Below are 27,790 nucleotides of genomic sequence, written 5' to 3' on the forward strand. Positions count from 1 at the left end.
CGTAACTGAATACTAATGCAGCTGGAAAAAGAAAATTTCTACAACATTATGCCTGTCCGTAATAAATTCCAGCTGAATCTGCTTACTTAAGGGCTCAGTGTACTTCAAAGATCGAAACTCGATTGACTGATTGATTGCCTTCCGTGGGAGCTGCTGCAGGCAGCAACTTTCCTTGCTGGTCTCAGATTAGGGCAAGTGTTCGCCACCTCTCCAGGGCAGAACAAGTCATGGGAATACCTTCTCCTCATTCTAGACACATGCTTTTAACAACATTTCAACAAGCAACATTAGCTTTTTGAAAACCAGGTTCAGTGTGAAGCGATCCAATGTCATATGAAAAGATAATTGGCTTCATGCTAGGAAGAGCAGGGAGGCAAGCTGTATGTGTAATGGAAAGGAAAGCCTTGAGTGTCCCATAAAAGACTTGAGTGTCCCATAATGAGCCTGGACAATTTACTTCAATTCTCTGAGCCTCAGTTTCTTCATCTATAAAATGAAGATGTTGGAATAATTGACATGTTCTGGTTTTAAATGTTTGATTTTGAGGTTATTTTAGACTCTTGTTGAGAATCAAAAGAAATTATGTTTAAGGTTCAGGTAGCCCAGAGTCATACTCTATTGCCTCTCCTACACCGACATCTTGAGGGAACCAAAATGGAAAAAGTGGGTTTCCTCTCTAAGCTGGACAAAGCTGTCCTCTGGACCTAGGCAGGGAAGTGGGACCCTCTGATTGTGCCCCTGATATTTTATCACGTCTGTAAAACTGCATTTGCTGGCAGCCTACAAGGCTGCTCTGTTTGGGTCTCCTGTGTTGGTTTACCTCAGTGTGGAAAATGCCCAAGTTCTTGTGCATCATACACGTAAGGCCACTAGCTTGCAGAGACTGCAGAGGCTAAAAGCTGCATAAGGGAACAGAGCAGAACAACCCACGTGATGTCAAAGAATCAAGCTCTTGGGGACCTTTAAACCCACCGTACATATGCAGATAAATCCCCTTGAGAGTACAGGGTAGTATCTCCTCTTTGGAGACAATTATTATATTTACTTCCTTGCTTTCTGTTCTTGTGGAATGCACATTAACACAAGAGAAAGCCAGAGCTCTACTGGTCTAATGATGTATATTTTATGGTTCTTTTGTTGAAAGTTCACCTCTTTTATTGGTTGTCTACTTGACTGTGGTTAAGGAAATGCCAAATCCTGCTCCTGTCCTGTTGCTATAGTGATTCCTGAGAGATAAAAGCCAGGCATGAAATATTCAGGGGCAAGTTTTATTAAACTAATGTTTAAATTAAAAATGGATTTTAATTTATTTATTAAAATATTTGAAATTCGGTAATCATGGAAGCTTTACTTTCCAATTTACTTTCCTCTGCCTTTTCCTCCTTGATTGCTGTTTCATGCAAACAGGTGCTTTCAGTGAGTGACTCACTTGTATTTTCTTATTCTCAGGTGAGAATTGCTGGACCACAGTGAAGGCAGTTGAGTGGCTGGATCAGCTGAAGGGACCAGCAATTTTTTTTGCAACAGTTTAACCATCCATTATTTGATGGGAGCAATATAATTAATTTCAAATAAGAGATTTAAAAATACTTCATTCCCTTCCCACTTGAATACTGGCTCAAATGTTTTTAAAGTCTCAATAATTATATTTTGGAAACTTGGTTTTGTTTCTACAATAGTTCCATTTTGTAGAATGCCCTCATCCAGTTTTGCTGGTGTGCCATGCTTCCATTTCTGTCCATACATTTCAAGACAGAATAAGCTAACCTACTGGTGGTAGGTCAGAAATGTGGTACTGTGTCAGGTTCACACACAAGAGCAAAGATTGGAGAATGAAATATCAATAGATGGCGGTAGGTGGAAAGGAAGGCTTGCTTGGACAGTGGGTTGTCACTTGGGTATGGCAAACTTGGAGAATCCTCCCCAGCCCTTTCTTAGTATCGCATAGACCAGGTGTCGGAAAACTTTTTCTGTAAAAGGCCAGAGAATAGATATTTTTGGCTTTGCAGGCCATACCAACCTCTGTTGTAACTGCTCGCTTCCGCCATTGTAGCATGAGAGCAGTCATAGGCAGTATATAAATGAATGAGTGGCTGTGTTCCAATCAGACTTTTCTTTATGAACAATCAAATTTGAATTTCATGTGACTCATGTGTGAATTTCATGTGTCACAAAATATTATACTTCTTTTGATTTTTTTCCCCAACCATTTAAAAATGTAAAAACTATTCTTTGTTTATGGCCACTAAAATAACAGGCAGTGGGCTGATTTGGCCAGCAGGCTGCTGTTTGCTCTCCTCTAGCATAGAATGTTAACTGGGTGGAATCTGGGGTCAGATTGTCAGTCTTTGAATTCTGCACTCTTCCATTCTACCTGTTTTATCTTTTTTTTTTTTTTTTTTTGCGGTACGCGGGCCTCTCACTGTTGCGGCCTCTCCCGTTGCGGAGCACAGGCTCCGGACGCGCAGGCTCAGCGGCCATAGCTCACGGGCCCAGCCGCTCCGCGGCATGTGGGATCCTCCCGGACCAGGGCACGAACCCATGTCCCCTGCATCGGCAGGCGGACTCTCAACCACTGTGCCACCAGGGAAGCCCCCTGTTTTATCTTGAGCAGTTAATTTCTCCTTGTCTTGGTTTCTTCATGTATACAGTGAAGTTGGTAATAATACCTACTCGTGGAGTTTTTAAGTTTTAAATAAGGGGATAGATAAGAGCGATTAGAATTCTTCTTAACACAGTAGGAGCTCACTAATAGGAGTAATTATCATCCACAGAGGACCTCAGGGCACTAGGGGAGATGTTCTGTCATGGTGGGACTGGAACAAAGTCAGTCGTAAGATCTGACATGTGTGGAAAAAGCCAGGGTGACTTACAGTGAGAATACGACCACCCCTCCTTTCCTCCGCAGTCACCAAAGCAATACAGGCTGCCTTTTGCCCACCTACCGCCCACCATCTATGGCCTATTTATGATGAATACTTCCCTGTGGAAATGGCTGCTGGTGCTTTGCATGGCTGGTACCTTCTGTCACACAAAATTTAATCATTTTTATTTGCCTTCCACAGCACTTTCTAAGTGTTGGCACGGTCATTTCAGGACTGGTCTCATCATTTCCAGATCTTATGATGGCCATTTTTTATACCTCATAAATCCAGAGAGGCAGATTTTTGCAGAACATCACACAGCTGTTGGGCAGCAGAGAACTGCCTTTCCAGAGTTGTCCATGAAAATACAAAGTTGTCTTTATGATGTTTACTGTTTTCTCTCCTTGTTTTACTGTTCCCATTTATTTTTGGTTCCTGGTCCTTTAGGGGAGCTTAGAGCTAAGGAATATTTGTTTTGAGGGGGAGGAATTTTTAAAATATCTTGAAGTTATCCTTCTGATGATTTTCTTTTTTGATGATTATTTTCAAACCTTGCAAATCAGTTTTCCCCAGAGGCCAAATCATAATCTTAATTAATTTTATTTTAAAGGCACAAGCCATAAGAAGGAATGATGTACCAAAATATTCTAATTTAGGAAAATCCAGGTGGCAATTTGGAGAATTTCGTAATGGAGACCGCTGACGACACTTTTTATTGTTTCTTAAAAATGGTGTCAGACATTTTCTGAGATTGGTGATTTTCATAGGCTTGTGATTCCTATGAAAAATTTTTTAGGTGGATGATTCCCTACTGAGTTGTGTTGTAATTAGTTCTGTTTTTAAAAAACTTAATTATATTATTCATTCATTCAAATCATAAAAACCTGGGCTCTGGAGTCAGCTCTAATCTTGGCCCCATCATTTACTAACTTTGTAACTTTAAATAAGTTATTTAAGCTCCCTTTGCTCAATTTTCTTCTCTGTAAAAAACAGGAGGGTAATAATCACACGCATCTCATAGAATTGTAAAGAATAAAAGTTATAATTCATAAAAATTTCTTAGAATGGTGCCTAGCACAGAATAAGAATTCAAGAAATGTTAACTCTTTTTATTCTTTAATTATTCATTAGGGAGTTCATTTGTCTCTATTATGCTCAGACCTTGACCCTGTTGACCTGAAACAAATAGACTGCCAGATATTTTTCCAGCAAAGATGGGCTTATTCAGGATCAGCAGAGAATTACAATTCAGGGCAAGGCACATGCAAGTCCCCACACAGCAAGGGAAGGAGAACATTTTTATAGAAGGGGAAAAGAAGTTGGGAGGGTTACAGTAAGCATAGAGCCCATGACTTTTCATTGGCCGAGTTGTTGCCAGAAAAGAAGAGTCTTTCCTCTCTCTGTTGGGCTCTGCTATCCTCACAGGGTGTGGGGGGAGCTCTCCCAACTCTATTTTACAGAGGTTTCTGTTTATTACTTTTTTACAGCCCCTTTCACTTACTAGCTGTGTGACTTTGGGCAATTTGCTTTAACTCATAATGAGCATCTTAAATTTTTTTAAGGAAACTTTCTCAACACATCAGATTAACAATTTGAAATAGAAGAAAGAAAGCAAATAATAGGAAAAAAGGAAAATCAGTAGTTGAAATTCATTCAACTCCAAAAACAGTCTTTCATCTAGGATTTGAAAGAATTCTGCTTGTGCATTAATAAAGGTTTCCCTTCTGTCTGATTCAAGCTCATGATATAAATTACTTTCAGGTACTGCTTCTACAATGCTCACAATCAGAAAGAGGGGTTATACACGATGCATAGGCAGGGATATCCTGCCTGAAAGCAAATGTATCCTTTTGAAGAAGAAGGAAACAGCCATGGCCAAGGCCAGCCACCAGAACATTCTACCTGTGAGCATGAGTCACAGAGTGCTTAAACAGACAAGCAAGAACCTACTTGAACTTTTCAAATCCTGATAATAAAGAAACATACTTTTGGTCAAAGCTAATTTTTTCCATAGCCAGCCACAAGTCTGAATTCACATACTCCTGCAAAACTCCAAATGCAAATGAACATTTCTAGAGCACGTCGACAGTTTCATGGCCAGCATGCTTGATTGGTCTGCTGTCCTGGGCTCTGAGTGGGTCATGGAGCCCAAGGGATCCATCTGCACTGGGGCTTTGTACGTAGAGCAGATGGCAGTCCTGTTTCTACATGGCGGTTTGGGGATAACCGCTCCTTCTCAATGGGGAATAAAAATAGATTTAGTTAAGTTCAGTAAAGGCTGCAATTAAACAATTTGAAGATCTTTAAACTATCCAATAACTGATCCTACTTTTCCAATTTGTTCCCTCAAACTAAATTTGACCTGTCAGACTGACACAACTTTATGTACATTGGATTACTGAAGAGAGGAAGTAAAATCATTCCAAAGCATAGAGCTTAGACTTCACAGTCCTGAAGGCAAGCTAATGAGGAACTAGAGACTGCCTTTAACTTCTCAATAACTTTTGTCTTCAAAACAGTAATGCTAATTTAGAAATACCTCGTTCTGCTCTTTCTTTACATTATTATTTTTTAAATTTATTTATTTTTGGCTGCATTGGGTCTTTGTTGCTGTGCACGGGCTTTCTCTAGTTGCAGTGAGCGGGGGCTACTCTTCGTTGCGGTGTGCCGGCTTCTCATTGCGATGCCTTCTCTTGTTGAGGAGCATGGGCTCTAGGCACACAGGCTTCAGTAGTTGTGGTGCACGGGCTCAGTAGTTGTAGCTCGCGGGCTCCAGAGCTCAGGCTCAGTAGTTGTGGCACACGGGCTTAGTTGCTCCGCAGCATGTGGGATCTTCCTGGACCAGGGCTCAAACCCGTGTACCCTGCACTGGCAGATGGATTCTTAACCACTGCACCACCAGGGAAGCCCTTTTACATTATTGAGAATCCGTTATTTTTAAAAGACTTAAGACATTAATTATAAAGGTGTTACATTTTTATTTAAAAAAAACTGTAAGTACTTGGTTGTTCAGATTTAACTTAATTGCTTAAGAATATTTTATGAGGTAAAAATAGAAGTTTAAAGTTCATACTTATTTGTTTACCAATACCATATTCCTCTTCTGGTTACTCCCAGGGATTTTATTCTCACAGCTAAAGTTACTTAAACTCTAACTGAAGCCTCAGCCCTGCCTTAGGCCCTATGATGCAGAGCTGGTTTTAGTTTCCCCACTTTGCTGGTAAGAAAACTGAGGCAAGGAGATGGTAAGAAACTCAACCAGGATTGTCCAGCTCACGTGGAGCAGAGCTGGGATTTGAACTTGGATGCTCTGTTCCTGGAGCCTGTGTTCTTAACCACATGCTCTGGGTCTCCCCAATGCCTACCATAGAGAACAGACTCATTCTTTGGGTCCTCCTTTACCCAAGCAGGATGGAAAAAGAAGAAGCACACACGAGAGTGGCAAAAACCCCCACAAAAACAAGGAACAAAAAAATGCCACAGACTCTGTTGAATTCTAAAACATGAGCCCCCAAAATGTTTGGAACTGTAGCAGCCACCATAACTGCCTTCTTCCCCGCGACACTTTGAAGGAGGTGTGGCATTCCCTGGGTTGCATAAACGCCACCCCGTTTGTGAGACGTTAGTCTCACCACACTGTAGTTACATGCCATATATAGGAATCAGAAGGGCTAAATGATGAGCAAATTTTGACACATCAACTTTCTCTCTCTCTCTTTTCTTAAAATGCTTGAGGGGGAAGGCAGGAAAAGCAAAGACAGAACATTATATTGGTTTCATTAAGGTTTTGCTTTGTCTGGTGTAACATTCTTAATTATGAAGACAAAAAGTGTTTTGATGAAGTGTTTTTGATCAGGTGGATGAATAACTCTCTTTAGTAGGGGGGTAATTCAGGTTTACATGCAGTGATATTAAACAGACACTAATGCTGTGGCCAAAGTCAAGTCTGCATAGCTTCCTCCACTTCTGCTGGTCCTCAGAATTCTTACTAAAATTTTCTTCTCAGGGCCCCTTCTTTCTCTCACTGGAAAAATGCCCACTGGCATTTAATGAACCCCTGTACTCTCCACAACCTGGTTCACATCATGATGGCTTCATGTGGATCTCAACGTGCCACCCAGCCACAGCCCTCTTTGAATCAGTCTCCAGTTCCTAAGGCTGCTGGGTGCCCATGGTCCGCCTGAGCTCTAGCACTCTGCACAGCTTTCAAGTAGTGAACATGTCATGCATATGACTCGGTATTATCTCTACTGCTTCCGCTTAAGAGTTTGAGGACTTTCTTTGTAACATCCATATTGTACGTGTAGTACTTCCAACGTATTTGTGGACGATGTTAAATGAAGTCACCTCCCACAAAATAACTGCTTTAAAGCCCACCATTATATTTGATGATATCCTCATCCCTAGGGAAGAAAGCACTGTCTCGGCTAGTATGATTTGTGTCAGGAGTATTTCTTCTTGGAAATTGTGGCAGATATTGCTGTTTGCTTCCCAACATTCATTTTCCCTTGAGCAATGTACTCAGCTCTGGGCTATAATTCTCAGCTTCTCTTGAAGCTCTGAGATACAAGTGGAAATTGCTTTTCAGAAGTTCTAGGAAAGCTTCAAGAAAGCTACAAGGGATCTGGGAAGTAAGCTCTTGGAATTTTATTTTTTCCTGGAAAGTAAGTGTGATGGTCAGAGATCTAGCAGGCTTCATGGATCATAAAATAACTTTGAAGATGCTAAGACTTACTGAAAGAAAAAGCCTAGGTTTCTGATGATCATGGACAGACCAGCTCTAGACTTCCTACTTTTTTTTGTGAGAAAGAAATAAATTTTTACTTTACTTAAGGCATGACTTTATTTATTTGTTTGTTTGGGTTCAAATTTGCAGACAAATGCATTTATAACCAACAGAGAAGTTAAATGAATATCCAATTACATTTTAAGTGGCACGGAACAGCAAGAAGTTAATGGGAATTCAGTAATACTATCAGTACCTTTATAAAAGAAGGAAACATTGTTCCTCAAGTTTCTAGTCTAAATTAGGGTAGGATTGTTAACAACTGCCAAAATAGGAATGCAACAAGTTGTCATGACCAATTCATTGGAAGATATATGAGGCAGTTTCGTAATGTGTCAACTTGGCCAGGATGAGCTATATTTCTCAGATTCCCTTTTCTGTATACTTCCAGACAGGGTCGGCCACAAGAAAGAACCTTGTAGGATATGTGAGGGCAGAAGTGAAGCCATAGCCATTTCGTAACTTATACAACGTGTCACATACCTGCTAGCTCACCTCATCACCGTGAAGCAGCGGCCAGGCCTGCAACTACTCCGCCTTCCTTTGGATCCTATTTCAGTGCCTCTGAATCCTGGACCAGGTATGTGTGTTTAATTCCATGATGAAAGGCCTAGATTTCTGCAGATACCCACACCATCAAGGTCAGAAGCAACAGGAAATGACACAGGTTTCAGTTCTTCTTCGTGGATTCCAGGATGTGTTTATGAATTCCAGCTCTTTCTGGCTGTCTCCCACTTTATCTCCGTCTTCCCTTCTTGACTGGCTAATGAGCGAACCTCAAGCTGTAACATCAGACGCAAAGACAATAACCTTACAAAGATCACTTAACCAGCTCCCACGGTTGTAGAAGGTCAAATCCCTGTAACAAATCCCTTCATATTATGGGTTCCTCCAGTGGTTCTGTTTAACTGATTGAAGCTTGACTGATGCAATGATATCAATATCATTAGTATCAGCACGTTTCCAAAACAGTTTGAAATTTAAGAGGAATAAATAAATGAAAGGTGGACCAATTAGGGATGAAATGCCAAAAATAAAATATAACTAGGCAGAAGCAGAAAAGGAGTCTTGTATGTCATTCTTGATCTCATTAATTAATTCAACAAATATTTACTGGGTGACACATAAATGCCAGACACTTTGCTATGTTCTAAATGAAAATAATAGGCAACAGATTTGGTCCTTGCCAGCCTGGTGCCTGTTCTAGGAACTAGTGATACAGCAATGAACCTAAAAAATACCCTTGTCCTCATGGAGTTTACATTCGAGTTGGCTGATGCAACCAATAAACATGTAAATAAATTAATTAAATATGCATATGTCAGATCATAATAAGTGAGACAGAAAAACCAAGTAGAGGTAATAAGCCCTTCATTGCATGGTGGGAAGTGGCAAGGATTTAGAGATAATGTGGGTAAAGTATCTGACCCACAGTAGACCTTTCATAAACTATAGTTATTGTTGTTGGCCTTATTAGAATTGTGGCATGAAGATAAAATATATATATATATATGGAATCTAAATAATACAACAAACTAGTGAATATTACAAAAAGGAAGCAGACCCACAGATATAAAGAACAAACTAGTGGTCACTGGCAGGGAGAGGGAAGGAAGGTGGGGCAAGATAGGGCTACGAGAGTAAGAGGTACAAACTATTAGGTAGAAAATAAGCTACAAGGATGTATTGTACAACATGGGAATATAGCCAATATTTTATAATAACTATAAATGGAGTATAACCTTTAAAAATTGCTAATCACTATATTATACACCTATAACTTATATAATATTGTACAGTAACTATATTTCAATTAAAAAAATAAAAAAAGAAGGGGGAAGATGTGATAAAAATCTATGGAATAGGAATCATTAGAACTCAGTACCTGATTACTCTTGATATCTAAGGGCAGACAGAGTAATGGGATTTGAATCCTGGCCTCCAGAATATGAGGGGTTTAAACAAAATAAAGAAATAGTCCTCTTATTGGTAAGATAGTGAAAGAAAAAACTTCATGAATTAGGAGAACTAAACATGATAAAGCAGTCTGGAATGTGGCAAGGAAGAGTGCATATGGGCATAGGGAGGAATGTGCGACCCTCCATAACATAAACCCAGGGTTCGTTGCCGAACCCGGATCTCTGAAGAGCCCTAACGAGAAATTTAAACAAGATGAAAACTGACTGGTTGAGTCACTTTTGTTTGGAGGGACCCAATTCCAAGCCCGTGTAACTTTATGGTCTTCTGATTCTTGGATGATGCTTCTGCTGGTACCTGGACTGGACCATGAAGGGAATCAGGAAGGCAGCCTGGCTGCTGGTGGGGCTCAGGTGAATGATGGACTGCTGGGGCTAATGGAACAACTGTGTGATACTGGACATGGGCACCAAGCGTTGCACCTGCCTTGCAAGCTTCCCTGCAGCCACTGCACACTCCTTAGAAATCATCCCCATTTGTCCTTAATAAATAAATATACAAGGTAGAAAAAAGCGAGAAGATCTAATTACCATCTTTAAGACACTTATTTTTCCAATGAAGAAAACTGAGTAGTAGGCGCCATGTTGTTAAGAGAATTAAAGAAAATGTTTAGCAATTAATAAAACCAAATGAGATATGATGGGCTTCATTTCAGCAGGAGATATTATAATAATAATTACACTTTCAATAATTGTACAGAGCAGAAAGTCACTGATCATCCCCTTTGTGTGCTGAAAGCTGACTCTCACTGAAGGATTAGTGAGGGACTGAGGAGAGGGTGGGAAAGCAGTGACAGAAGAGACTGGGTAGAGGTGGGGGGTTCTGTCCCAAACTGTCACCATGACCACAGATGATGACAAAGGATATTGTCCGCTTAACTGTCTGAGTGAGATATCCTCAATTACACTCACATTTTTACTGAATTACGTGGAAACCAATTCTTCAGCTTTCTAATGGAGGAAATATTGATGTTCTGGCAACATTTCCTTGCAGAAGACAAGCTATGAAAAGGTTAGGATGAAAACAAAGAATCTTTTGGTTTGGAGCGCTGAGGAATCAAATTAGTAACTCAAATATTCAAAACAGAAGGCCCTGAGACATAGACAGAAGCTGCTTTCATTGACCCTGGTATGCACTTGAAATGTCAAAAGTCCTGATGTTCAAATTGGGGGGAGAAATTATTGAAGACTAAACACATTTAAAACCTGGAAATGATTTGGAATTAAGGTTTTCAACAGAAGAGTCTACTAAGCTTAGATTAGGCCCCTTTCCTGAGTTAAAGGGAGAGACTAAGCATAGTATTCTCTAGGATAGCCTTGCTTGACACCATGATCCTGGACTGCCTCCCCTAAAGCATTTATAATACTCACATAACGCTCCTTGAGGGCAGTAACCACCTTTATTCAATAGCTTGTTCTTAGTGCCTAGTGCTGTGATCGGCTGAAAGTCATAAGAATGGTAAAATACTTTTGAGAATACTTGCTTTGTGCCAGGTATTGCTCTACACTCTTCTCCTGTATCCAACCATGTGGTCTTCATAACAATCCTAGGTAGGAGGTGTTATTATTACTCCCATTTTACAGATGCAGGGTATAGGCAGAGCGAGGCTACACAACTGGCTCAAAGTCATACAACTCATAAAGGGACGGTCAGAAATCTGTTTTCAGAAGCTTGTTGAATACCAGCATATCATCCAGTTTATGGAAATATGGTCAACCTAGAAAAACATCTTTATAAGTATCTGTGAAATGCTCACTGGCGAGAGCAGTACTTAAAATGATCTCTCCTAACTTATCCTTTTTGAACTGAGAAGATATTTGTACTATAAATGTTAAAAGGAGGGTTTTGGGACTCTCATGACAGAGTATTAGAATACCAGAAGAGATGTGAATTCTTACTATTGACTAAACATAAAATAGAGTTGCTTACAGATATGGCTGGATATGAAATATCTGTATGGAAGAACAAAAACTTCATGTATAATACTTCCTTTTAACTTCTGAATTTTAGTAACCATCGTGAATCCATAGGAGCACCATTTAGTACTAAATTTTAAGATCAGAAAAGATAACATGTAAAACTTTCTTCATCAAGATTCTGTCTTCATGACCATTACTACATTTGACCTTTACAACAGCCCTAGTGTAATGAAGACCAATGTTCCAATTTCATTTTATAAATGACAACCTTGAATGTTTGACTGACTTGCTGAAATCACAGAGTGCAAGACAAAACAGGATATTATCTGAAACCTGCAACTCTGAGTCTAAAATCAAATGCCATTTTTACCGCACTTCATTTTCTAATGGTTTGGAATATTTTAAAGACAACTGCAATACATTTGTTCAATATGAATGATGTAGAAATACCAACTGTCCCAGTTTGTCTGGGATCAAGGAGTTCTCTGGACACAGGACTTTCAGTGCTTAAATCTAGAAAGTCTCCAAAAAACTGGGACTACTGGGTTACCTTCTGTAAATCTAATTGTTTATATAATTCAAAAGAAACCAAAACAACAGTTGTTGATTTTAATGGCCATGTGTATTTATAGGGGAAAAAAAGCCATGGAAAGATTAGCATGCCATTCAGTGGGTTGTGACTAAAAGTGAATTAATAAATAAATGAGAATATTATTCACATTAAAAGCTGGAGGGAATAAATGTGGCAAATTGTGAATGCTCGTCTTTCGACTCATTAGAAACACATAATCATAAATTGTAGAAGCACGGAAGAACTTTGAGTAGAGGGAGGTTAGTGACCAGTGAGGTTTGAAATATTGTTCAGAGACAGATGGGATATTTTCTCCTGAGTATTTAGTGAGAGTCTGATGAAGTCTGGAACAAAAACACGGTTTTTCACAATTAAATTGAAAGTATAAATGGAATTTTTATAATTATATTGGTGTGAAGTTGGAGAATTAAACTCACAACTTCTTCAAAATATTAACAATAGCTAACACTGATTGAAAACGTACTCTTGTTCCAGGTATTGCTATAAATATTTTACGTTTAATCCTCAGCACAACTCTGTGAAGGAGATACTGTTCTTATCCCCATGTTATATATGGGGGACTGAGGTACTGTTCTTATCCCCATGTTATATATGGGGGATTGAGGCATATGCAACATACCCAAGACCATGGCAAAACAGGAAGACAAAAACCGAGCCAAAAGGTTCCAGAGTCCATGTGTTTAACCTCTATGCTGCCTCTAGTAAGGGTGTGGCAGAAAGTGGGGTACTTCTGTTTATTTATAGCTCTCCCTTTGAAATCATTTCCAAATATGTAGGAAGTAAAGTAGTTGGGAAGAGCCACAAGGAGGAGGTGTTATTGGAGGGTTAGAGATGGAGTTTGGGAAGTAATGTATTGGTGCCAATAGACTGGTGCCTTATTAATGGGAATCTTAGAGGCATTATTCTCCCCTTCCTGTGTTCTCATTAAGCAGAATCTTCCCTTGGGTGGCATTCTCTGAGCTTCCCTAACTCTTGTGTTTTTAGAATACCTAAATAAGATTAGAAGAAAAGGAAACGTCAAATCCACGTGGTAGTTCTACCCCCCACCCCAGTTTTCCTGAGGAAATCTGTAGTTCATTCTGTACTTTATTCTTTTTTAAATGGAATTTTGTTGAGGTAGATTTTCAATAATTGGAATAAGGGAGGGGATTAATGGTTAATTTATTATAGCAATAGCTACATTCCTGTAGAAAGGTATGATATTCAAGATGATGTTTGATATTCGAGTTGAAGGGGAGAAAATGTTCTCTGCCTTTGTGATTATATTGAGACATAGGTGTAAATTTTTTTCTATAGAGTGATATTTAAATGCAAACCTTTATAAACAGAAAAAAATATATTAATTCTGGGTCTCTTCTCTTCAGAATACTTTACATAAACTTTTCTACAGAAACGGGTTATTTCAGACTATTTCCCCGTGACAATAAAGTATCGCCTTTATGCTGAAGGAAAGAAAACTACCGATGTACGAGTACCAGGAGTAAAGTGACTACGTATTCCCAGCCACTAACTTCACGTTTTAAAAAACTTATATAGGACTGGCACTTTGTGGATATGTAAGATAAAGCAGAGGCTTTGGAGTTCGATAGACTTGAATTCAAATTCTGGTTGCTCCTGGCTGTCATTGGTCAAGTTTTTCACCCTAATTTCCTTTACCAGCAAAATGAAGATGATAAAACCAACCTATCTAACTCAAAGAGGTTTGAGAGTTAAACTAAATCATGGAACTAAAAAATCTAATAGATACTAGGCATATATTCATTCCATAGACCTCTTGTGAAGTTCCCTAAAAATCCTAGACTTTTTTTTTTTTTTGCGGTTTGCGGGCCTCTCACTGTTGTGGCCTCTCCCGTTGCGAAGCACAGGCTCCGGACGCGCAGGCTCAGCGGCCATGGCTCACGGGCCCAGCCGCTCCGCGGCATGTGGGATCCTCCCGGACTGGGGCACGAACCCGTGTCGCCTGCATTGGCAGGCGGACTCTCAACCACTGTGCCACCAGGAAAGCCCCCTAGACTTTCTTATGGCAAAAAATAGAGCAAAACTGATTAGTATTATTAGTTCGGACAAGTTTGTCAGTTTCCCCTGACTCTGCGCTTAGAATGTGCTGTTCCATCCTTGGACATATGCTAATTTGCTAAAAGAAAATGTGCTTATAGGTTTCAAATAGACTTTGATTCTATCTAATGCTACTTGTGTGATTACAAGTTCAGCCAGGAACTCTGATTTTTAATTGCTTCTTAAGAGCTAGTCAGGAAATATTCTCACATGTGTGTCACACAAACCCAGATCTGGCAAAGTATTAACTTTGCATTAATTACATTAGTATTAATTACATTAGTATTAGTATTGTATTAATTACATTAGTATTAATTACATTAGTCCTGGTAATTAAGGATTTAGCCTGAGAAATTTAAAATTTTTTTACAGTTAAAATATGTGCTCATAGATTAAAATGAATAAATGTTGGCCTTGACAATTTATCTTCTTGCAAGTTTTTCACAAGTACACCTGAATAAGGCAACAGGGATATAAGGGCAATGGGGAAGGATTAACCCTTTTTTTCTAGTGTACTTTAAAATTAGTATTATTACCCTTAGGTATTCAGATGGAAATGCATGACCTCATATACACTTGTTTTCCCATTTATGTAAACTACCTGGAAAAACTCCCAAAGTACAATTGTTACTAATACATTATATATAATTCCGATTTCCTTCTTTTAAGGGAGATGGTAAATTCTGAGGTCAATTACAAGGAAGTGAATAATGGGTGCCCTTTAGATCTATCTCTTCAGTGTTCCTGTTTTTTTGCTTTTATTCCTGTCCTTTTATATCTTCATTAAAGGCATTTATTATAATTGGACAAATCTAATTGAAATGAAGCTCTCAGAAGCTTTTGCTGCAAGCACAAGAAAAAAAATGTTAATTTTCAGACTGATTAACAATATTCTGAATTACAGAATGATTTTATGAGCTTCCCAACCATGACAACTCAGATAAAGTTACTAAGTTGGGAAAAACTTAGAATACATAATATGTTTCAAATAATTATATTTGCTTATATTCAAAATGGTAGATCTGTTTGTTGTGATACCCCCCAAAGCTGAAATGACATATAGAAGGTGGTTTAATGTTTCATTAACTAGATATTATGACATGCTAGAGAATGCTAACCCAGTCTATGGAAAGGGAAACAATGTATTCACCAGTGTTTTGACGCAGAATGTCATCTCTAGCTTTCATTCCTTAATCCCCTTATTCTCAAGTCTTGCTAGACTAGACTATTATCAGTTCCTGGAACTCATCATACTTTCTTGTCCTTTTTTTTCTTTTGCATATACTTTTGCATATGCTATTATCTCTGCTTAGAATAGTCTTTCCCATCCCTGAAATGTCCACATTCCCAGGCTAATACTTTTGTGCATCTATCATTCAATCATTCATTCACTTATTTGATGTTCACGAACAATCCAGCACCAGTGTGTATGCTGGGTGTGGGAGGGAGGCGGTTACAGCCCTGAACAAGACTCTCATGGCTCCTCCCTTCAGGGGATTTACAGCTCTGGCAGAAGGAGATTTCTCCATCCCATTCCCTTCCCGTGTTTCTTCTCAGCTTTGCCCCTAATGGGGAGAGTCTGTTAGCCTAATAATTTTCACATTAAAAAGAAACCTGCATCTGTTCGCCTTATAGATTAATTTACCTAATAGATTAATTTGCCTAAGAGCTCTATAATGAGCCAATAATTCTAAGAGTCCACCATCACCTTCCTGAAAAGGAACCATTCCTGCCTTGACCATCCGTGCACTAAAACTTTTGTGGAGCAGAAACCCTGGGTTGATGTTGAGGAGTAAAAAGCCAAAGTCGGAGACAGAATAGAGCCAAATCCCAGATATTCATCTACTCTCTGAGTTAGAAGTCTCTCCTAAGCGTTATTGCTCTCACTATAATGTACTGCCATTTTCTGTCCCTTTGCCCATTTTCCCCACTAAACTTTAAGACCCCTACTAATCTCTGTGTCTTCAGAACGTAGCCCAGAGCTTAGCACATACCAGACACTCAATAAATATTTGTTTAATTAATGAATGAACCAGAGCAGCCACCAGGTATGGCTGTGAAGGTGCCCTGCTGCACAACTGCAGGGGAACCATTCACGTAGACCATAGTGTGAACAGCGCTGACTGGAGTCCTCCATTGTACAACCATATGCCCTGACTCTGGAATGGACTAATACTGTTACTCTCTGCTAAATAGTAATCCATGCTAGTGTGTCTAACTTCAGATACTAAAAGTATTTCATTTTCATTTTTAGTGCTTGGTCATTCATTTAAGTGTGAGGGAAAATAGGAGGGAAAACTTGTCTGTCCATACCACCCTGTAGTCCATAATCTACTTATTTATTGCTGACTTATTGAAAATAAAATGGAATTGAGACTCAGACTTGGGTTTGAGTTAAGACCCCATCACTTAATGGGTAAATGACCACAAGAACATTAATTCTTCAGTCTAAGACTCGGTTTCTTCATTTGTGACAAGAGGACTAAAATATCTAGCTCCCACATTTGTGGTCTAGAGGTCTATCCAACTTATTTTTCTCATCCAACAATCAGCTTTTGGTTTTACTGATATTCTGTATTAACTTTTCTGTTTTCTATTTCATTGATTTCTATTCTTATCTTTATAATTTTCCTTCTTGTGCTTGATTTAATTTGCTCTTTTTTTTTCTATTTCTCAATGTGGAATAGATCACAGATCATTGACTTTAGACCATTCCTACTTGATAAAATTTAACATTCGACGCTCTAAATTTCCCTCTAAGCACTGCTTTAATAGCACCTCACAAAATTTTTTTTTTTTTTACTATGGGTTTGCAAGCAATGAATTCTCTTCATTTTGGCTTGTCTGATAAAGGGTCTTTATTTCCAGTTAATTTCTGAAATAAATTTCTTCTGGGTAAAGAATTCTAGGTTGCAAGTTCATTCTACCTAGAATAAACTAGAGAGAATTCTAGGTTGAAAGGATTTTGTATTTTAAGGATGTCACTAAATTTTCTTCTGTCTTGGATAGTTTCTGATGAGAAGTTTGTTGTAATTCTTATCTTCCTTCTTCTGTATATAATAAGTTTTTCCTCTGGCTGTTTTTAAGATTTTCTACTTATTACCATGTTTTCTTTATGCATACACTCCTTGGGATTTATTTTCTTGGAAATATAGGTTTATAATTTGTAACACATCTATAAAATTTTTGGTTATTATTTCTTAGACAAATGTTTTTGTCTCACCTTCTTTCTCTTCTTTTTCTGGGACTTCAATTACAATGTGTTAGACTACTTGATGTTGTCCTATGCATCTGTTTGTTTTTCATTCCTGTTTTTCTTTCTCTGCCTCATTTTGGAAGGTTGTGTTATTATATTTTCAAGTTCACTGATTTTTTTCTTCTGCACTGTTTAATCTGCTCTTAATCCCACAAAAATATATATAGATAGATAGATTTAATATTTAAAAATACTTTTCTAATAAGTTTGCTGGGGTATTATTTTGGCTAGATTAAAGACAATTGAATAAACCTTGTCCTCAAATAACTATTTTAAAATGGGTGTCTAGGTACTGAAGAAGTTATAGGAGAGTAAAAAGAATATTGAGCTTCAAAGCAGAAAATCTGAATTTTATTCCAAATTTCCTTACTTATTAGCTAAGTGATCTTGAGCAAGTTGCTAGTGACTTCAAGAGCAAGTTACTAATGTTTTCAGTGTGAAAACTATGGTTCAAGCACCTGCCATCTGTTTTGGGGACACAGTTTTATTGGAACACAGCCACGCCCATTAGTTTAAGTATTGTCTATGGCTGCTTTCACGTTATGGCAGCAGATCTGAGTAGTTGTGACACAGACTTAACGGCCCACAATCTCTAAAGTAACTAATCTCTGTCCCATTTTAGAAAAAGTTTACTGACCTTAGCATTAGAGCCTCAGCTTTTTATCTGTAAAATACAAGTGATAGCACCCACATCACTGGGTTGCTGCTAGGATACTTACTGTGCTATACATGTGTGCAAACCTTTAGTACAGTGCTTAGCACATAGACATTGCACAACAAATGCTTGTTAAATCGGAATTTAAAATTTCCATCCCCTCCCAATGGTTGATTTAAAAACTAAGCTATTTTCTTTTCTTTTTTTTTTTTTTTTTTTTGCTGTAGGCGGGCCTCTCACTTTTGTGGCCTTTCCCGTTGTGGAGCACAGGCTCCGGACGCGCAGGCTCAGTGGCCATGGCTCACGGGCCCAGCCGCTCCGCGGCATGTGGGATCTTCCCAGACCAGGGCAGGAACCCGTGTCCCCTGCATCGGCAGGCGGACTCTCAACCACTGCGCCACCAGGGAAGCCCCAGCTATTTTCTTTTTAACCTTACTTTTATAAGGTGAAACAGTTATCTATCAAAAAGCAAAATTTCACATTTTCCCTTTTAAAAAACTCTGTTATTTGCTTAGTCATCATGACTTTGTCAAACAATATAATCTTTATGCTTCTTTGTCATAAATACTTACAGTAACAATAGGATATTTAAAATTCTGTGGCTGATGCAGTGCTGAACTCCACAGACTTGATACAAATTGAAAGGAAATAGTAGAATATTTCCCAGTTTTTAAATGGTAAAGACCATAATTTTCTTTAAACAGCCGCAAACATAAAAGCCTATAAGTTAAAATTATTGGTGGTTCTTTCTTGAATGACACTGTTAAAGATACAGGAGTATATTTTATTTCTGTTCTTGATGATTAGAAATATATCGTGTGAAAAATGAAATGATAATTTGGAAACAAAAATAAATAGGAATATTCTACATAAGAGACTGTTCCAGCAACTGCATGCTATGTACACTATAATTCTTCGCTACTCATGCCTATTATGGCAAGTAAGTACATAAGGAGAGTCAAGTCACCAGGAAGTATTCCCTCCTTTTAGAACTGCATTTATTAAATTGTTCTCTACTGCAATCATCAGTACATCCTACACTGAAGTAATATATAAGAACATTATTGAACACAGCCTGTCTGATCTTAGGACAATAATCATTGTACTAATCCTGATAAATTGCTGTTTCTAAGTTATGAACCATGTGCATTGAGGAACTGATCAGGTTTGCATTTTCCCATGAACTTGATAGAATGCTCAGGGTCACATTTATGACTCAATTGTGGCAATCATGAGTCTTCATGATGTACATTTTGCATTTTAGTATTCTTCCTGGTTGCATTTTATGTCCTTTGTTTCTTCCTTTTGCTCTGCTTTTATCTGTGCTAAGTATTTTATGTAACCTTGCAAGCCACATTCAATCTTTTCTGGAACAAGATTGGGTATAAATAGATAGGTTATTGGGAAGTAAGTGGGTAGGTTATTTCCCTAAAGTGCTAATATGTCTATCTGGTTCTCTCCTTGAAATACCTTATAAATAACACAACAAAATAACTCTCAGCTTACCACTTGATATATTTTACAATTTGAAGAGAAAGATTTAGTTATATTAGTTGCTTGGATCCCTACACCATACAAAAAGATTAAAATAATTCTGCAACTGATCCTCTGTCTTCTCTAAAGTAAGCCTGTGATTTCAATACCAAATTTTCTTTTAGATGATGTCAACAAGAAGGAATGCTTATGGTCTGTATTTAAACCATTCAGTCATACTAATTTTATTTGCTTGATAAAGATTATTGGAATTGGTTGCATTTTAAAAAGCTTTGCAAGCAGAACTACAAATATATATATATTTCGAAGTACATGACAAACCTTATTTATTAATTAAATAGGTATGTATTGAGCACTATGTGTCAATTACTGTTTGCAGAACTGTGGATACAGAAGTGAACAAGACAAAACTCTTCCCTCATGATACTTCTAAGAACAGCCATATCATAGTAGGGGAGTCTAAGAGTTGAGAAACAAATGGAGCAAATTTATAGTAACATTATCTTATTGATTCTGATCTATGAAGTTTAATACTAAAAAATGCATGGTATTTTAAAAGAGATTTGTTGCCTACCAGGAGAGAAATCATAGAACCCTCATCTGGTTTTGAAGATAGGGTCAGGTAGATCAAGAAGATGAATTTGACTCATACTGGCTTGATTCCCCTGAAAAGCCATTGGCCTGGAAGTGGCATCATGAACTTTTTCTTTAAGGAGGGGACTCACACTTCTCTGGAGGGTGACTACAAAGACAGAATGGAAAATCAACACTGGTAGAAACAAGTACATCCTAGAGTGGGTCAAGGTTGAGGAAACACCTATAAGCAAGGAGTAAAGATAGAAATTGGGGCTAAAGTTTAGTCTAACAGGAGTTAGAGATTGCCAGAGGTTAAAATAGGGCTGTGGCATCAGAAATTGCCGATTGTTAAAAAACGAAACAAAGCCCTTGCACTTATTCATAGTCTACCTGGTGCTTCATGTCTTCTTCCTTTTATTAAACCTGCTCTTCTGTCAGGAATTCTTTTCTCCTCTATCCTTCTAAACTCAGTGAGGCATCATCTTCTCCAGAACCTTCCGTGGTAATCCAGGTTGAATGAGATGCTCTTTATGGGTTCTCATACCACTCTGTACTTACCTCTATTATTTCTTTCACTATCTTACATATGAAATTCTCCTTTGAAGCGTCTGTAGCCCTCATTAGACTAAGAAGTTCTTTGATGGTCTGGACCATAACTTATTTCACTCTCCTTAGTGCCAACGACTTTAGGTGTTAAAAGATTTACTGAGTTAAACTGAACTGAATCAGGCAAGCAGTAAAAAACCACGGAACATGAGGGCACTATAAATATCATGGATCACATACTCAAATACCCTTAGGGTCCGACAGATAATATAAATAAATAAGTACATGCTCTGTTTAAGGCGAACAACTAGTCCAATCCAGACAGTTGTTACCATGTAGGATTGCAGCCCCATATTGCCAGACTGGAGGTTTTGGAGAAGCCAGAAGTCTCCATTTTTTAATATAAACATCCCTATCTTAGATCCTAGTGGCAATAAATTCAGTTTAAAGATTCTTTGGGGGCCAAAACCCTGGCTGTTTCCAGCATGGGACCACCAATGTGTCTCTGCTGGTGATATCTGGTGATATTTCAACCAGGAATTTTTGCTGCAAACTATAAAAAACAACTTTAGATATCTGATACAAAAAAAGGTAAGGAAAAAATTAAATATATTGGAAGGCTAGAAGAGTAGGGATAGACAAAGAATTGGAGGAATAACTAAATAACCAGATTTGAGGCAGGACAGAGCCTGGGTAGTGCTAGGGAATCTTGGAGGCAAAAACTAATGGATACTGGAGTAGCTGGACTCCATCAGGCTTCTATCTGTAACCATGACTTAAATTACAGGTAGGGTTGCCAGACTTAGCAAATAAAAACACTGGACACAAAGTTAAATTTGAATTTCAGATAAACAACCAATAATTTTTAGTATGTCCCATGCAATATTTTATTTTAACAATCCTAATACCAGTAACCAGAGTCTGACTTGCTTAATTTGGGTCACACATCTATCCTTAGCTCCCTAAGTGAAACACCAAGGAACACTGCAAGTCATGGAAGAGGGATAGATTTCTAAAAGAAAATCTGGGTCTTCAACCACAGGAAAGGGCAAGGAATGTTAGGATGTCAAAATGGACCATTCCCTTCCTTCTCATTCTCTCTCCCTCTTTCATCATGACAATTTATAAAATAATAATATTTTATAGTAAAATAATAATTTATAAAATTAGTAAATACTCATTGAACAATCTGCCCTAGCCACCAGGACAAGCACAATTCTAAGTACTAGGAAAACAGCATGAACAAAACAGACACAGATTTATATATTTTCCAAGTCGATTCTGTCTCCATTCTGTTTCACAGAAAAGAAAATCACACATTCTTTGACCCACCTTAAGAGAAGAGTGTAGTAACTTTCAATAAGCTGCAGAAACTTGCCTTTGTCCCACTGTCAAAACAGGTCCTGGGCCTATTTCTGCTGCCTTCCAGATTTCTAGAGACAAAGGTCAGATCTCAGTCCACTGTGTCCCTAATAACAATGGCTCTCTGAGTGTTCTTGTTGAACCCCTCTCCCCAACCGTCTCTCAATCCCTAGACTTGTTTTGAGGGGGCTGGAGCCACCCATCAATCTTACTGAAGGAAGAGGGGTTGGGGCTCAAAAGATGGATTTTGCCGAAGAAACTTCCTCACAAAATCCTCTTTCTCACCTGCACTCTCTTGCACTCTCTTTCATCACCCTTTTGTAAATAAGACTTTGTTTTTAGCGTTGTAAAAGCAGCTTCTGGCTGGCTGTTTCCTGCAAATCTCTGCATATGGTCAGTCTCTAGAGCTATCTCAGTATTTTATGCAACATTTTTGGCCTGCACTGCACTCGAAACCAGAATGCCTGGGTTTACATTGGAATCTGAGACCCATGACAATAGCTGTGAGACATTGAACAAGTTACTTGGCCTTTTTGTGCCTCAGTTTCCTCACCTAAAGAATGGGCTTTATAGAAGTTCCTGCCTCATGTCTTTATCATGAGTTTTATAATATGAAAAGTTCTTAGAACACAGCCTGGCCCATTGTAAGCCATTGTTATTTTATAGCCTTTCTCTGGGTCTCGTCTGAAACTTCCAAATTAGCATCTTGTTGCTTTATTCTATTCCCTCTTAACCTTTTTATTCTCTGTCCTTAGACTGATTGGGATTCAAATCCATCCAAGTCATTCATCCATACCTAGGCTTCTGCCGCTGATGACATTCTCACACATAAAAGATTTTTCCTCTTTTCTGCTCACTATGTACAGTTTACATAATTATGAAAAATGAGACTTTTCATCAAATTTTTCCTAAGTTGTCTGAAAAATCAACTTCTAAACTATTACCAAGCAAGAAAGAGAGTATGGTAATCATTTTTCTCTTTTAGTGGCAGCTAGAAATTAGAGCTTCCTGGGGGAGGAATTTAGTAGTAACTGTCAATGCTGGTTTCTTTATTTTGTCTTTTAAGCAGGTAATTTTTCAGTGATAGTGAGTGACACTTTTGAATTTATGGTAATTATTTCCTACTATGTTGATGATGGCTGTGAATAATACTCCATTCTCAATTTGTGGCATATTCAAGGAAACACATCTTTTTTAAATTGCTTTTCTCTGATTTTTCAAGGGTTATAATAGTTGAACTCTGAGTTCACAATAAGATCGTTGGAATCATAATTCAAATAATGTGAAATTGTACCACTGATTTCTTGATGCAAGACCTCTTAAATGACAACATAACAAAATTCAACATTTTACCTACTTAGTAGATTTTGGTTGCCAGAAGAGTACTTAGCATCTTTCCTTACTGAAGGTCTTAGAATCTTTGAATATTCTCCAGTGGAGATCAAGGCAGCTTGTAATTCACAGACTTTAGGTAGGTTTTGTGAGCAGAAAAATTCCCAGCTATAAAAAAAGCAGGAAAACAAATCCTCTAAGGAATTAGAACCTCATCTATCTCAGCAAAAAGAGATTAAAGCTCTTTTTTTTTTTTTTTTGCGGTACACAGGCCTCTCACTGTTGTGGCCTCTCCCGTTGCGGAGCAACAGGCTCCGGACGCGCAGGCTCCGCGGCATGTGGGATCTTCCCGGACCGGGGCACGAACCCGTGTCCCCTGCATCGGCAGTCGGACTCTCAACCACTGTGCCACCAGGGAAGCCCAAAGCTCTTTTTGTGAAACAGTTCTTCACATAGTAAAAAAGATTAGCCAAAAGATTTTTTTCTGGATTGTTTTTTATTAACTAAATAACTAGTTTTATGAATTCTTCTTTTCTTGCTTGTTTGAATTTAGTTGGTTCTTTGACTTAATCAAATCTATCGGCTGTTTTGCATTATGAGAACCAACAATTCCTGAATGTATTCCATTAGATGCTGATCTGATGGGATATTCATTCATTCAGTCTTTATTTATTGAGCACCTGCTATGTGTCAGGGATAGTTATGGGGGGTAAAGATGCAAGCAAAACAGAAAAGATCTATGCTCACATCTAGTAGGGCAGAGGTGAAATAAGCAAATAAACGAATAATTCTACATTTTCACGTAGTGAATAGTACTATGAAAAAAAAATAAGATGAGGTAAGGGTCTGAAGGACAGAGAAGGAGCTTATTGTTTTAGCTGCGATGTTTTATATATTAATAGAAAGGTAAAAACTTTCTGAGAAAGTGATACCTGAGTAGCAATCAGAACAGGGTGAATGTGAAAGGCATAGAAATATCTGGGGAAGAGCAGCACAGGCAGAAGAATAGCAATGGGAAGGGTCCTAAGGCAAAAGAGTGGTTGACATATTCCAGAGACAAGGTGGTCAGTGTGGCCCAGGGAGGCATATGTGAGGCAGGTGTTGGTGGAGGCGAGAGACCAGATTGTGCAGGACTTTGTGGACCTCAGTCAGAACTCTGATTTCCATGCTGAGTTGATGTGAAGCCACTGGAGATATTTGAGTGTGTATGTGTGTGTGTGTGTGTGTGTGTGTGTGTGTGTGTGTGTGAGACATAATTTGATTTATGCTTTAAAAAAGATCCCTTGATCATTAAATAAAAAACATATGGTAGGTTGGGAGTGAGGGGTAGGATATTAATAGTATTTTTTTTTCTTAAGACTTCTGTGGTCAAAAAAGTTTTGGAAACACTACATTAAACAAAGGTAAGAATGAATGGATTCTTAATTCGTAATTAATGGATTCTTAATTCGTAATTAATGGATTCTTAATTCTTTTGTTTTCGGGGAAAACACAAAGGGAGATTAGATGTACAAAGGAGCAGAGTGAAATAACCCGCATCCTTGGGCCCAGTGAGGCTTCCTGCCTTTGCTCAGGAGGTAGAGTCTGGAGCAAACAAAATGAGCACAATGCCGTGGTGGGAGGGCTTTGGAATCAGGCATGCAGCTGTGGAATCCTGACTTTGCCACTTCCTAGGCGTGGGGCTGCCAGTTGCCTTTTTTTACATTTTGAGCCTCTATTTTCTCTTCTAATAAAGAGCTGGTGCTAGCTCCTTGATGGGGCTGTTGTGCAGACCATTCAAGATGATACATATGCAACTCATTTGTCTCTCTCCCTGGGTGGAATCTTGTTTTCACCAGCGTGCCAACTGTGAAGCAAAACTTCACTCTTTACATTCACTAGAGAGAAACCACTCCAGATGTCAGTGAACAATGTGTATTTTACTAAAGATTTGGGGGTACAGTTGAGGTGGGCATTCATGTGGTACAGGACGTAGCATGTCACTCCAAAACTCGCAGTTACTAGTTATCTTCCGCTGAGTGGGTAGAGACTGCTAACTGTAATATTATATCCATACATCCCTTCTTCCTTTTAGCAACAGAAGCCTCCAACTTTCAGTTGAGAACACAGCTGCCCAGCTAGAGATTGTATAATTTTGGCCTCATTTGCATCCAGGTGTGACTAAGTAACCAAGCCAAGCCTGTGGGGTATGAACAGCAATGATATGTGCAATACCTGGGTCATCTTCTCAGAGTTAAAGCTGCTTGTCTTGGACTCTCTTTCCTATTTCCTGTGACCTAAAGAATACTGACAACCCAAACCACCTTAGAAACTACAACTATTCATCCCTGAACTATTAAGTGGTAGCAAAATAAACCACCTCATTTAAGCCATTATATTTTGAGGTCTTCTTGTTAGAGCAGCTTAGTCTATATTCTAATTATACATAGACCAGTTCTCAGTCTCAGATCTCTCTCTCTCCTCTTATCCTCCAGGGCCTAACTTGCCAGGCTACAGTCTCTCCCCTCCTGGATCTGATGCTCCCGTCTCACTCCCTTTCACTCCTTCTCATGCAGTTCAATTTAACTTTTTTCTATTCCCTTCAAACATCTGTCCCCTATGCATCATTTTTTTTTCTTTCTTTCTTTCTTTTTTTCTGTATACAAGGGGCTCTCCAGTCACTGGGGTGTATCTTCTTCAGAAAGTAGAAGAGGATTATAAATCACAAATGATATTTTCCCATGTTACACATGGAAAACCCTCAAATAGAACCTGGTAGGTAACAGGTGCTCAGTGATGAGTTGTTCCATTTCCCATTTAGGCCTTTTTCTTCTCCAGGAGTTGACGCTAGTCCTGGGACAAACTGGGAAGATTTAAAGATCTACTGTGGTGCTATAACCCTGCTATAGATGAAAACTGAGCCCTGGGAAAGATCCAGATCAGTGATAACCTAAGCCAGGTTTAGACATTTTAGGAATGCTTTGGGTCAAAGAGAACCTTCTCAGCGAATCCTAAACCTGGCTGATAATCTAAAGCTTAAATAATGTACAGATTCCAGGGTCCCACCACTGGAAAATCTGATTCTGTAGGTTTGCTGAAGGGTCAGGAAATTAGTGTTGTTAGCAACCATATCAGGTAATTTTTTTTTTTTTTGCGGTACGCAGACCTCTCACTCTTGTGGCCTCTCCCATTGTGGAGCACAGGCTCCGGACGCACAGGCTCAGCAGCCATGGCTCACAGACCCAGCCGCTCCGTGGCATGTGGGATCTTCCCGGACCGGGGCACGAACCCGTGTGCCCTGCATCGGCAGGCGGACTCTCAACCACTGCACCACCAGGGAAGCCCCATATCAGGTAATTTTGATGCAGCCATTTAGCTGGTGCATGGACTAAAACTTTAGATATCATGAATCTAGGTCTTTGCAAAACTTTAGGTAGTTCAGGTAATGCTCATTTCCACTACCTTTTCTCCCCTAACTCTCAGCTTCCCTGATAACACTAGAAAAGATTAAACTGATAATTCAGGCATAGGATAAGGAGCCTTAAATTTTTCCAACCACTTCAAACTATGGGCCAGATTCCACTCTCAAGTTCAGTCACATATGGCCAAGGACTACAATGGGTTTTGAGCACATCCGAGTAAGTATCACAATTTGGCTTGGTACACATATAGAAATTGCCAATGAAAGACAAAGAGAGAAGAACAGGAAACGGGAACACATCTGTTTGGAGGCCCAGCTACCTGATATGTTAGCTTTGGCAAACCTTGCATACTTTGTCCTGCCAAAGAAGCTGCTGACAAGGAAAATTGAAACACTGACCTCATATGGCTGGGATCAGTACCAGTAATGCCACTGTACATATTAGGTCTTCAAAACAGTTCCAGAGGTTGATCTGGGGCTCAGCTTGGCAGCCCTCAGCCACACAGATCATTACCTACAATGGAAATTATTCACGTTTATTATCGAGATGATTTATTTTGAAAATGTTCATGGCCTAGAGCTCTAGAACTTGCATACAGAGAATAAATTCAACATTTAAACTAAATACAGCAACTTCCAAACAGAAAAATGGGTAGTAAAATTTCAGAGTCCAAACATTATGCAGCAGATGCTAAAGGTCAGAAGAATGTATTAAAGGGAAAAGTGCCAGGGATCAGGGAATCAGAGGCAAGGAAAAGGCCTTTGGAAGCCCTCTTTCCCACCCTCTTCAAGGAGAGGGATGCCCTCCAAGTCGTCTCCCATTGCTGACCATCTCCCTCACAGTGAAGAAGATGGGAGAAGCTGGAGGCTGCAGAGACAATGTTTAGGGGCCTTCACCACAAGACCAGGTACATAGGATTTTATTCTCTTTGTATATTTTAGTTTTAAGGAACATCAAGAAACACCATTTATAATG

At 38.9% G+C, this 27,790-nt stretch overlaps 1 protein-coding gene across 6 annotated transcripts in view; it reads right to left on the minus strand.

Annotated features, from left to right (window-relative positions):
- The window catches only part of EMC2 (ER membrane protein complex subunit 2), a 617,592-nt gene that overhangs the window by 54,581 nt on the left and 535,221 nt on the right, over positions 1-27,790 (minus strand). For 3 of the 6 annotated variants that reach the window (XR_013824672.1, XR_013824673.1, XR_013824675.1), the window contains one exon: positions 8,134-8,432. The gene's annotated coding sequence lies outside the window, so the exon portion shown is untranslated. Of the gene's footprint in view, positions 1-8,133; positions 8,433-21,729; positions 22,154-23,153; positions 23,583-27,213; positions 27,329-27,790 lie in introns of those variants that run through there. The other 3 variants (XR_013824676.1, XR_013824677.1, XR_013824674.1) reach the window with 3 other exon arrangements.

Source organism: Stenella coeruleoalba (genome assembly GCF_951394435.1).
Source record: "Stenella coeruleoalba genome assembly, chromosome: 17".
Lineage (NCBI taxonomy): Eukaryota > Metazoa > Chordata > Mammalia > Artiodactyla > Delphinidae > Stenella > Stenella coeruleoalba.